Raw genomic sequence first — 12,002 nt, 5'->3', positions numbered from 1 at the left:
GTACGGATTGGTACTTGGAGGTAGACGCTTGAGACATTCCAATCGGAAATCGTCAGAGAATTCAACATTTACAGGTGCACAGTGTGAAAAGTGCGCCGAGACTACCAAATTTCAGGCATTACCTCTCACCACGGACAGCGCAGTGGCCGACGGCCTTCACTTAACGACCGAGAGTAGCGGCTTTGGCGTAGTTGTCGGTGCTAACAGACAAGCAACACTGCGTGAAATAACCGCAGAAAGCAATGTGGGACGTGCGACGAACGTATCTGCTCTGACATGCGGCGAAATTTGGCATTATTGGGATATGGCAGCAAACGAATGACGCGAGTGCCTTTGATATCAGCGCGGCATCTTCTGCAGCGCCTCTCCTGGACTCTTGACCATATTGGTTTGACCCTAGGCGACTGGAAAATGTGGCCTGGTCATATTAGTCCCGAATTCAGTTGATAAGAGCTGATGGTAGGGTTAGAATGTGGCGTAAACCTCACGAATCCAAGTGCTGAGCCGGACGTAGTGGCCGAGCGGTTGTAGGCACTTCAGCCTGGAACTGCGTGACCGCTACGGTCGCAGGTTCGAATCCTGCCTCGGGCATGGATGTGTGTGGTGTCTGTAGGTTAGTTAGGTCTAAGTAGTTCTAAGTTGTAGGGGACTGATGACCTCAGATGTTAAGTCCCATATTGCTCAGAGCCATTTTGAACCAAGTACTGAAGTTGTCAAAAAGGCACTGTGCAAACTGGTAGTGACGCCATAGTGGTGTGGGATGTGTTTACATGGAGCGTGCTAGGTCCTCTTGTTCAACTGAGCCTATCATTGACTGGCAATGGTTATGTTGGGCTGCTTAGAGACCATCTGACCATTTGCACCCAACCAACGATTTTACTTTTTTGGATAACATTTCTCCACGTCACGGGGCCACAATCATTTGCGATTGGTCCCAAAATGAATCCCATCGAACAGTTATGGGACACAATCGACGTGGTCGTTCGCGCACAATCAGTTAAGGACGGCCCGAGACGATACTAGGAAGTACCTCACGTTGTTTGTCACCTGAGTGTAAACGCCGTGGTTAAAGTTCAGTGCAACAATTGCGCCGAAGTAACTCTTCTCTGTTCCATTCGCGAATGGCACGTGGAAGAATGGTAGTCGATAGACTTGTGCATTAGTGCTAATTTCTCGAATATTCTCATTGTGGTCACCTCACAAGAAATATGTGGTGCACGACGTTTCTCTTGTAGCGTCTGCCGCTGGAGCTTGTTGAGCACCTCTGTAACGCTCTAGCGCCGACTAAATTACCCAGTGACGAAACGCACTGCGTGTTCTCTCTCTCTCTCTCTCTCTCTCTCTCTCTCTCTCTCTCTCTCTCTCGTCCTAGTCTCTCCTGGAAAGGGTCCCAATATCATGAGCAATACTGAAGAATTGGTCGAACAAGTAATTTGTAAGCCACTTCTTTCGTGGATTTTTTACATTTCCTTAATATTTTTCCTATGAATCTCTGTCTAGCATGTGCTTTCCTGCTATTTGTTTTATGTGGTCATTCTGCTTAAGGTCGCTGCGGAGACATAATTGTACATGTTTTGTCGCATATAGTGCTTCCAGCAGGTTGTCACCAATGGTTTAGTTGTACAGTAATCGATTTCTTTTCTTGTGTGCGCGCAGTATGTTACGTTCGTGGTCAACTGCCAATCCCTGAACAATTCATCAGTCCTCTGTCGGTTCTCTTATAAATCGCTAGTGTCTTCTGCCGTTGTTATCTTCTTGTTGACAACCGCACCATCTGCGAATACTCTTATTTCTTGTAGATAATTTGTATATACACTCCTCAAAAGAATTATACGGGAACACGTGTGTCATTTTACGGTACGTTAAATCTATTTTAACACAGGCAATACCTGTGGTCTCATCGCATAGCTATAACTTCGATTCAATGTATGCAACAACTAAAGTCAATTGCCATCTGTTGGTTGTGTTACGGCTGCAATATCAGGCGACCTCTCTGAATGAAGTGAGTATTGATGTCCCAGTGTACTCTAGTGAGGTTAGGTACTCGAATTGCAGTTGTCATTAGAGACCCTCCGTCTGATCCAAGAAGGATGGACCCCGTCGTGTTGCTGCAGATGCTATTGTCTTTCCGCCATTTGTCCATAGATGTGGAAACGTTACAGAGAGACCGGTCGATACAGAATGCGAGTTGGACAAGATCACCGACGCATGACAACCCTCCCGAAGATCGATATTTGGGCATATCTGCCTGCGGCGTCACACGGCTATCGCCAGAGCACGGCAGGACCATATCACAGTCAGAAGAGCCACTGGAGTAGCTGAGTCCGATCAGACTGTAAGAAACAGATACTAGAAGGGGCTTTACTACCCAGACGTCCTATTCGAGTACCCTGCCTGACACGACATCTCGCAGCTCGCCTTCATTTCTGCCGTTCCCATGTTAACTGGCAACTTCGTCACTGGCGAAACGTGTGATTCACTGATCAGTCCTGACGCAAGGTGATGGCCGTGTTCACGAGTGGAGACGCCATGGTAACTGCCAAATGTCCAGGAAATAGAGGCTGCCAAGATTCTGTGGTGGTGTGGGAAGACATAAATGCTGATAGCTGTACGGATCTTGTCGTTTTCCATACTCGCCTTCTCGCCAGGCAGTACGTCGAACAGATGCTGTTGGAACATGTGTGACTGCTGCTTACGATGGCGGCGCTGAATTTCTTCTCATACACAATAATGCCAGGGTCCATGTGGCAGACGTCACTACGGAGGTCTTGATAAATCTGGACATTGAAGTAATGGAATGGCCCAAGGGAACTACAAATAAACAGGTAGGCAATGATATTGGCTAAGGCGTGTGACGTCAGTGGGAATACTGGTTCTACCGCGAGAGTTTAACGCAACTTTGAGTTGTATGGTTTGAAGCGTTGACGCACATTATTGAGCATCGCTTAAAACTAAAGTTATAATAAATAAACACTCGTATGCTACCAATAGCTACCTTCAAAGACTTAATATTAAGAGCTGAAACATCTTACTGCGTTCATAATCACTGTGGCTCATGGTGATGACGACGACGGAACACACTAAAGGTTTTTCTTTACTGCAAATTTTATGTTTGCTATTTCAGATTGTGTATTCAGGTGCCTAATTCTAACGAAGATTCATGGCGTTACATAAAGAGAAAACACTTTTTGCCGATTTCGGGAAACTTTGAAGCTACTGTTTTATTATTTTGGTCACTCCATTATACTTAGCAATATGTCGCACATGAAAACTATAACACATAATTTCAGTTGCTATAAATAATGAAAATCACATGAGTAACAAAAGGATTTCGTGAAATTTCTGTTACACGATTAATCACACAAATTGAAAGGCTGTAAATTCAACAAAATACTTAGGGAATTCAATTATGAATAGGTTAAATTGTATCGATCACATAGATGATGATGTGGGGACAGCGAAACAATAACTGATTTATTAGAAGATGCAACAAGTCTACTACGGAGACTGCCTACAAAACGCTTGTCCGTCTTCTTCAAAGAAGGGCAGCACATGTTGTATTATCGCGAAGCGGGGGAGAGAGCGTCACGGACACGATATGTGAATTGAATTGGGGTGGCAATCATTAAAACAAAGGCGTTTTTCTTTGCTGCTGGATGTCGACATGATATTTCAATTCACAACTTCCTCCTCCGATTGCGAAAATATTCTGTTGGCCCCCTCGTACATAGAGAAAAATGGTCGCTGTAATAAAATAAGAGAAATCGGAGATCGCACGAAAAGATTTAAGTGTTCGTCTTTGCCCTCGCTGTTCGAGAGTGGAACGATAGAGAAACAGCTTTAAGGTGATTCCATGAACCCTCTGCCAGGCACTTAAATGTGCAGTGTGGAGTACTCATATAGCTGTAGAAGCAGCACATCTGTTTACTTCCACAACGTATCTCAAACACTTGGCATTCAGGACCTTGTTACCTCCTTTCAAAGGATAGATTTCTTTCCTCAGTAGCTGTGTTACAACTTTTAATCTTCTGTTCCTTTTGAACAGTAATGTCTCTGCTTGTCGACTAGTCTAATAAAATTTTCTTCGAAGATAAAGCTTCCAAAGTATAGAGTATACTTTCGTCGTCTCACATCTACAATCGCGTGCTGCTCTTATCTATTAATAAAAGCAAATCTGTTTGAGAATAGCATTATTGTTGTTGTCGTTGTAGAAATGAAACGTTTGCGAACGCTATAAAACAGTGCACGAATAATTCCAAAACAAGTAATACTTAAAAACGAGTTTCTGAAAAGGATGAATATCTGGCATTTATCTGTACGTTGCCCTTGCTGGTGCTTGCGACAACCTTGGATGCATATCCATGCCGATTTGGAATCTTCTGTGATGACGAAACGTCGCTCTTTTATTATCCTTTTTAAAGGTGACCCCAGAAGCTCATTTTGTATGTCCCGTTCGTAATCTTAGGGAAGGAAGTCGTCTCAACAAATCAAAACGACATCCGCAGTTTTATATAAAGCATTTGTGCATTCAGCAATAACACGCTGATCTCTACTTTTGCTAAAAGTGCTAAAAAACGGCCAACAAATAGAATAGTTAATAAGCACCTGCATTCTATTTATTTCATGGCAAGGATGTGGGAATCTGCTTGCAGTAACAATGCACCTGTAATGTTGTAGCTTCACACTCCTCGCTTGCCGTATTCCTAATGACGTTGCACCGTTTCGTCGTAAATCTGTGCAGGAAGGCAAAATGGCATACCCTGGGAATGGCCATCGGTGAGTCCCTATCTAAATCCCATCGAGTACGAGTGTGATATACTTGACAGACGTGTTAGCGGGTGTCCTGTTCCACAACGGACTCTCCGAGAACTTCCAAGGATTCTAATTGAAGGATGGGGATGGATGCCACAGGGTGACCTGCATAGATTTAAATGGTGCATGCCACGCAGGTGCCGCGCAGTGCTAAACGCTAACAAAGGACACACACGTTACTGAAGCCCTGAAAGGCCAATGAAAAGCGCCCAGGATGACGGGATGAATGATTGTTACCACTTTGTTTTCGACACCTGTCGGACATTTCAGTTCTTGTTATGTAAGTGGACTTGGATGTAATGATATTTTGTTGTGTAATAATTCGTGAAAGATAAAGGTATAATTTAGTAACATACCCAGTCCTTTGTTATATCTCAGTGGAGTATGGCAGATGCACAAAGTTCCCCCAATTATTTTGAGCAGTGTATTTTGTAAAGCACAGTATGTTCCGTTCACAGGAAATTACCTTCACGTCTGTCGATTTCGATCCGTTAAGAGCGAAGTGTTAAGGTCTGGCTCCAAGGAAATCTATTTCGATACTCCGTAAGCTCGTATTATTTTCTCAAAACGGCAGTGTGGGACTATGTCAGATGCATTCCTGAAGTCTAGGAACACGGCATCAACCCGGGCGCTAATGTGTACATCACTGTGGATTTCGTGGAGGAACAAAGCGAGCTGAGTTTCGCATGATCTCCGTTTGCAGAATCCATGTCGATTTTTATGAAGGATATTTTCCTTCTCCAAAAACGTCGTGATGCATGAGAATAATACAAGTTCCATAATTGAACAGAACGTAGGTGTATAATTACACTACTGGCCATTAAAATTGCTACCAAGAAGAAATACAGATGATAAATTGGTATTCATTGGACATACATATTATACTAGAACTGACATGTGATTACATTTTCTCGCAATTTGGGTGCATAGATCCTGAGAAATCAGTACCCAGAACAATCACCTCTGGCCGTAATAACGGCCTTGATACACCTCGGCATTGAGTCAAACAGAGCATGGATGGCGTGTACAGGTACAGTTGCCCATGCAGCTTCAACACGATACCACAGTTCATCAAAAGTAGTGCCTGGCGTATTGTGACGAGCCAGTTGCTGGGCCACCATTGACCAGACGTTTTCAGTTGGTGAGAGATCTGGAGAATGTGCTGGCCAGGGCAGCAGTCGTACATTCTCTGTATCCAGAAAGGCCCGTACAGGACCTGCAACATGCGGTCGTGCATTATCCTGTTGAAATGTAGGGTTTCACAGGGATCGAATGGAGGGTAGAGCCACGGGTCGTAACACATCTGAAATGTAACGCCACCTGCTCAAAGTGTCGTCAATGCGAACAAGATGTGACCGAGACGTGTAACCAACGGCACCCCATACCATCACGCCGGGTGATACGCCAGTATGGCGATGAGGAATACACGCTTCCAATGTGCGTTCACCGCGATGTCGCTAAACACGGATGCGACCATCATGATGCTGTAGACAGAACCTGGATTCATCCGAAAAAAAAAGACGTTTTGCCGTTCGTGCACCCAGGTTCGTCGTTGAGTACACCATCTCAGGCGCTCCTGTCTGTGATACAGCGTCAAGGGTAACCGCATCCATGGTCTCCGAGCTGATAGTCCATCTTGCTGCAAACGTCGTCGAACTGTTCGTGCAGATGGTTGTTGTCGTGCAAACATCCCCATTTGTTGACTCAGGGATCGAGACGTGGCTACACGATTCGTTACAGCCATGCGCATAAGATGCCTGTCATCTCGACTGCTAGTGATACGAGGCCGTTGGGATCCAGCGCGGTGTTCCGTATTACCCTCCTGAACCCACCGATTCCATATTCTGCTAACAGTCATTGGATTTCGACCAACGCGAGCAGCAACGTCGCGATACGATAAAACCTAATCGCGATAGGCTACAATCCGACCTTTATCAAAGTCGGAAACGTGATGGTACGCATTTCTCCTCCTTACACGAGGCATCACAACGACGTTTCACCAGGGAACACCGGTCAACTGCTCTTTGTGTATGAGAAATCGGTTGGAAACTTTCCTCGTATCAGCACGTTGTAGGTGTCGCCACCGGCGTCAACCTCGTGTGAATGCTCTGGAAAGCTAATCATTTGCATATCACAGGATCTTCTTCCTGTCGGTTAAATTTCGCGTCTGTAGCACGTCATCTTCATGGTGTAGCAATTTTAATGGCCAGTAGTGTATGTGCAAGTATCATACTACACATCTTGCGTATTAAACGCCTCATTGAGCCATCGGTGCGCTCGACGCTTCACGTAATTTGAAGAGAGAGAAAATCGCAACTCCTCGGACCACACTACATACCGCTGTCGGCCACTGTCACTTTTTTTTATTTTTTATCCACTGACAATCTGCCGCTGTGACAAATGTCGTTTTGCGAGGTACCCGACTCCTATTTTCCATTGCACACAATTCCATTCGCAGTGTTAGCACGGAAACTGATCGACCTGCTTTCACTGACAGCGGCAATTTGTGCCGCATTTCAAATCGATTGTGACTGACAAGGAGTGACACTCGTCTCCCGTCCATGTCGTGTACGATCTTTTTATTACCGCTGTCCTTACACTGTCATCCTTGGCTGCGATTGATGCACCGCTCTTCATAGGCCCATCGGACGGTCCTCGTTAATACACCACCCACTTGAGCAAGTTCATTCACTGTGTGCTCATCGGCACGTACAAACACGATAGCTCCATTCTGTCACGTCTAAAAGTTATTGCGCTTATTCCATACAACCGACAGGCTTACACACACCACCGCCATGAGTTGCGCCAGCGATGCAGGATCACGTGGCCGCCTGGTACCAGCCCTCCACCATCTACAGCACGCCGAAGCGACCAGTGCGCTCATTTAAAAGTGACCAATATTCTGTCTGGTGAGCTTACGAGGCAAGGAAGCGGCCATGATGTACACTCTAAGACAAAAAGAAAAACGACGCACCACGAAGGAATCATCGGAATGGGACAGAAATCGGTTGATACGATCACTCGTACATGTACATACAAACAAATAATTTTCAGAAAAATTGGATGATTATTTAAGAGAAAAAGCTTTACAAATCGAGAAAGTCAGTAACTTATTCTTCTGTCTCTGGCGCTTATGCAAGCAGTTATTCGGCTTGGCACTGATTGCTAGAGTTGGTGAACGACGTCCTGAGGGAGGGATTGTACCAAATTCTGTCCATTTGATGCGTTGGATCGTCAGAATCCCGAGCTTCTTGGAGAGCCTTGCCCATAATGCCCCAAACGTTCTCAGTTGGGTAGAGCGCCGCCGACCTTGCTGGCAGAGGTAAGTTTTGACAGCCACGATCACAAGCAGTAGAAGCTCTACCCGTGTGCAGGCGGGCATTATCTTGCTGAAATGTAAGCCTAGGATGGCGTGCATACCACTTTGTTTTAAGGAGCAGCGGATGAAAAATGGGTCCTCCTACGAAAAGAAATGGCACCTCGGATTAACACTCTTGGTTGTCAGGCCTCATGGCTGGCGACAGTCAGGTTGGCATGCCACTGCTGTCAAAGGCGTCCGCAGACACGTCTTCTGACTGGAGTCTCGTTGGCTGGAGTCTCGTTGGCTGGAGTCTCGTTGGCTGGAGTCTCGTTGGCTGGAGTCTCGTTGGCTGGAGTAGAATTGTCTTCAGTGATGAGTCTCACTTGGACTTGAGCCCTGATGACCAACAAAGACGTGTCTGGAGGTGCCCCGAACTTTTGCGCGGTACCAACTTGACTGTCGCCCGCCATTCTGTCCGAGAAACATAAGTGAGGATCTGGGATGCCGTTTCTTTTCATAGCAGGACTCAGGTTGTCATCTGCGGCACCCATACAGCGCAGCGGTACGTGACGATATTCTGCGCCCCGTTTTGTTGTACTTAATGGCAAGCCAACCTAGGCTTAAATTTCTGCAAGATAATGCCCACTTCCACAAAGCGAAAGTTTCCACTGCTTGTCTTCATACTTGCCAAACCCTACATTGGCCAGCTAGGTCGCCGGATCTCTTCCCAATGAGAACGTTTCTAGCATTATGGGCCTGGCCGTCCAACCATCTCGGGATTTTGACGATCTAACGCTCCAATTGGACAGAATTTGGGACAATATCCCTCAGGAGGATATCCAAAAACACTGTCAATCAATGCCAAACAGAATAACTGCTTGCAAAAGGGCCAGTGGTGGACCAGCACATTATTGAGTTTCTCACTTGGTGGAACTCTTATCTCTTGAATAAATCATACACTTTTTGAGTGCATCTGAGGATGAGTCGCGGTATTGCCACTTGAGTTTTAAGGCATAATATCGGTCTAGGATCGCTTCACAAAGCAAGACTGATCTTTTGCTTTCACTGTGGTGAGCACAGTATCTTTTATCTGAGCAACAATTCAGCTATCTATGGGAGTCGGGATCTGAGGACAGGGGATTCAGGAAAGACTGTCTAGCTACAGGTAGAGCGCTTCAGAACGAGGGTAGTACAACAACAACTACTACTACTACTACTACTACTATTAATGAATGTATGTCAAGATTACTAAGCAAGTGTGCCAGGGCCAGTATGAATACTACTGAAGTCGCTACATTACCATTTTCGTTTACTTGCCAGCGGTTCGTGCGTGAACTTTCCAAGTACTCTGATCTACGTCTTGGTATACTAGTGGTTCCTCCTGAAAAACCCGAAAGTAGCCTGTAAACTACCCCAGATATTATTTCCCCTTTTTGGGGTAGTTGCTAACGCCAAACTTGAAGTGATTAATAAAAAGGCCGGTGTTTTGACAGTTGTTGTGTTGTCGACACATTCTACGTGCATGGGTGAGCTGGTGGTGGTTGGGGGGGGGGGGGGGGGGGTTGCATCTGCATCTAATTAGTCTGCAAAGCCTATATACTGCGATATTCACCGTTATTATTTCAGTCTTAGTGTCACAGTGGTGCCGTTTCTATGTAGTGTGACAGTGATCGCCTTTGTGTTGTTCAGGGAAATCAATGCAACATCCACAAGGATGACCGAAAGAGAGTGAAATATATTCTGTTCTGTTTCAGACACTGGCGCTTTTCCAGTATGAATCTGTTCCAAATTCTGACGATGGACAAAATTTTCGAAACCAGTATTTACCTGCTAAGGGGACGGGGAAGAGCGCTGACGAAATAAAATTCCTTGTCATGAGACTGTGCGTCTGTGTCCTTCACTAATTTTTGAAAATCAAATCAGTTTTGTGCCTCCTTCATCTAATTTTTTCAGTTGTGATCTGTATCACTCGTTTAACTTTCTTCCACTCAAAGACTGTAGGTTTTTCGTGAGATCTTGCTTTCATCGCCCTAGTGCACCGTGTACTGTGGTCGTGAACTCCTTACTAGGAGGGCACATTTTATAATGCTACCGATAAGTTACTTCATAATGTGATCCACTACTTTTAGAATTATGGAACGGGAAATATAATTACATTCTGTTCATTATTAGCACTAATAAAATAATGCACTGATATGACAGAAGATTGTGACCGGCGGTCGCGCGAGATTATAATATCGTATGGCAGAACGGCCTGGTACCAAGTCTTTCAATTGGACACCACTTCGGCGAGTAACGTGTCCCTCGGCTGGTCCCGGCGGAGGTTAGAGTCCTCACTCGGGCATGGGTGTGTGTGTTTGTCCTTAGGATAATTTAGGTTACGTAGTGTGTAAGCTTAGGGACTGATGACCTTAGCAGTTAAGTCCCATAAGATTTCACACACATTTGAACATTTGAGCTTACCTGTCCCTAACCTATCCCAGTAAGCATCAATGCCGCCTGTGGTGTTGCGCGCACGTAACGCGGTAAGGGAAGTGCGTAAGCGGAGCAGAGACGATTGGGGAATCATTCTAGCGACAATGGGGACAGCAGATAGGGCATCCACTGATATGAGCGATTCTGTCAAAGGGCAGGTTTCTATAGCCGGGCGCCTGGGAACGAGAACATCGGAAACGGCGAACCTGGTGGGCTGTTTGCGTGCTACTGCCGTTAGCATCTATGGAAAATGGTTGAAGGACGGTGAAACCACGAGTAGGAGGCGAGGTGTCGGGACGTCCATGTCTCATCATAGGAAGTCGGAAGCTTGCCCATTCTGTAAAGCAGGGCGGGCGACGATCTGTGGAAGATTTGTCGTTAGACTACAGTCCTGGTGCACAGACAGACACGTGTCGCAACACACGTTCATAGCACATCGCTGAGCATGGCGCTCCGCAGCAGACGAACCGAACGTGTTCCCATGTTGATCCAACGACATAGTTAACAATTGCAGTGGGCACAGCATCATCGACACTGAGCCGTGGATCAGTGCAAACGTGTCGTCTGGTCGAATAAATCACGTTTCTTTTTAAACCATGTGGCTTCCATGCGAACTGTGAAACTGTACTACGTGAACGTTATTGCAGACCATGGCATTATCCAGCAGGATAACTGTCCATGTCACAGGGTCAGAAACGGCAACTTCGGTTTTAGGAGCGTGGTTGTCGACTCACGTTGATGTCTGGCCTTCAAATTCTCCTGATCTGAACACGATCGAACACACCTGGGTCGCTGTTGGCTGACAACGCTGCGCCCTTAAGCATGACATCTGCGCTGACATGTCGTGCTGCGTACTTTTGGAAACCTACAAAGGACCTGTCGTGTACATGCCTCGCAGAGTCGCCGCTGTATTGCTTTTAAAATGTAGATTAACACGCTATTATGCTGGTAGTCATAATGTTTTCGCTCATCATACATTCTTTGAGCCAGGATCTATAGCCGTCATGAATTTTCCTGCAGCTTTTGTAGTTCAATCAACATTTTTTTACACTGCACGGTGTCATTTCAGGTACACCTTCACAAAAAGCAGAGAATGAGACTTGGAAACTAACGTAAAAAATTGCCTCATCATACTTAAATATGGCTGATCACTTAGACGAATTAACGTTCAAGATTGCTATTTTGACAAATCACACATAGTAAGACTTCCAAAACAAAATTTATTCGCGGCGTATGCTTTCTTTAACACAGTAAAGTTTAAGAACGCAATGTGTCTTTTAGTATTTTAACACTGACTAGCATTTAAGACAGTATAGCGCGCGTGTGCGTGCATGCGGGGGGGGGGGGGGGGGGGGAGCACAGGGAGAGGGAGAGGGGGGTTGTGTGCATGCGTGTTAACGTCGCTTTCGTTTGT

The 12,002-nt window shown here is 45.7% G+C and overlaps 1 protein-coding gene across 1 annotated transcript in view; it reads left to right on the top strand.

Annotated features, from left to right (window-relative positions):
- LOC124788570 (protein alan shepard) overlaps positions 1-12,002 on the top strand; it is a 433,965-nt gene that overhangs the window by 267,403 nt on the left and 154,560 nt on the right. The gene's annotated exons all lie outside the window — the stretch shown is intronic.

Source organism: Schistocerca piceifrons, chromosome 3 (genome assembly GCF_021461385.2).
Source record: "Schistocerca piceifrons isolate TAMUIC-IGC-003096 chromosome 3, iqSchPice1.1, whole genome shotgun sequence".
NCBI classification, from domain to species: Eukaryota; Metazoa; Arthropoda; class Insecta; order Orthoptera; family Acrididae; genus Schistocerca; species Schistocerca piceifrons.
The sequence above is the reverse complement of the archived record's forward strand: the minus strand, read 5'-3'. Positions and strand labels throughout refer to the sequence as shown.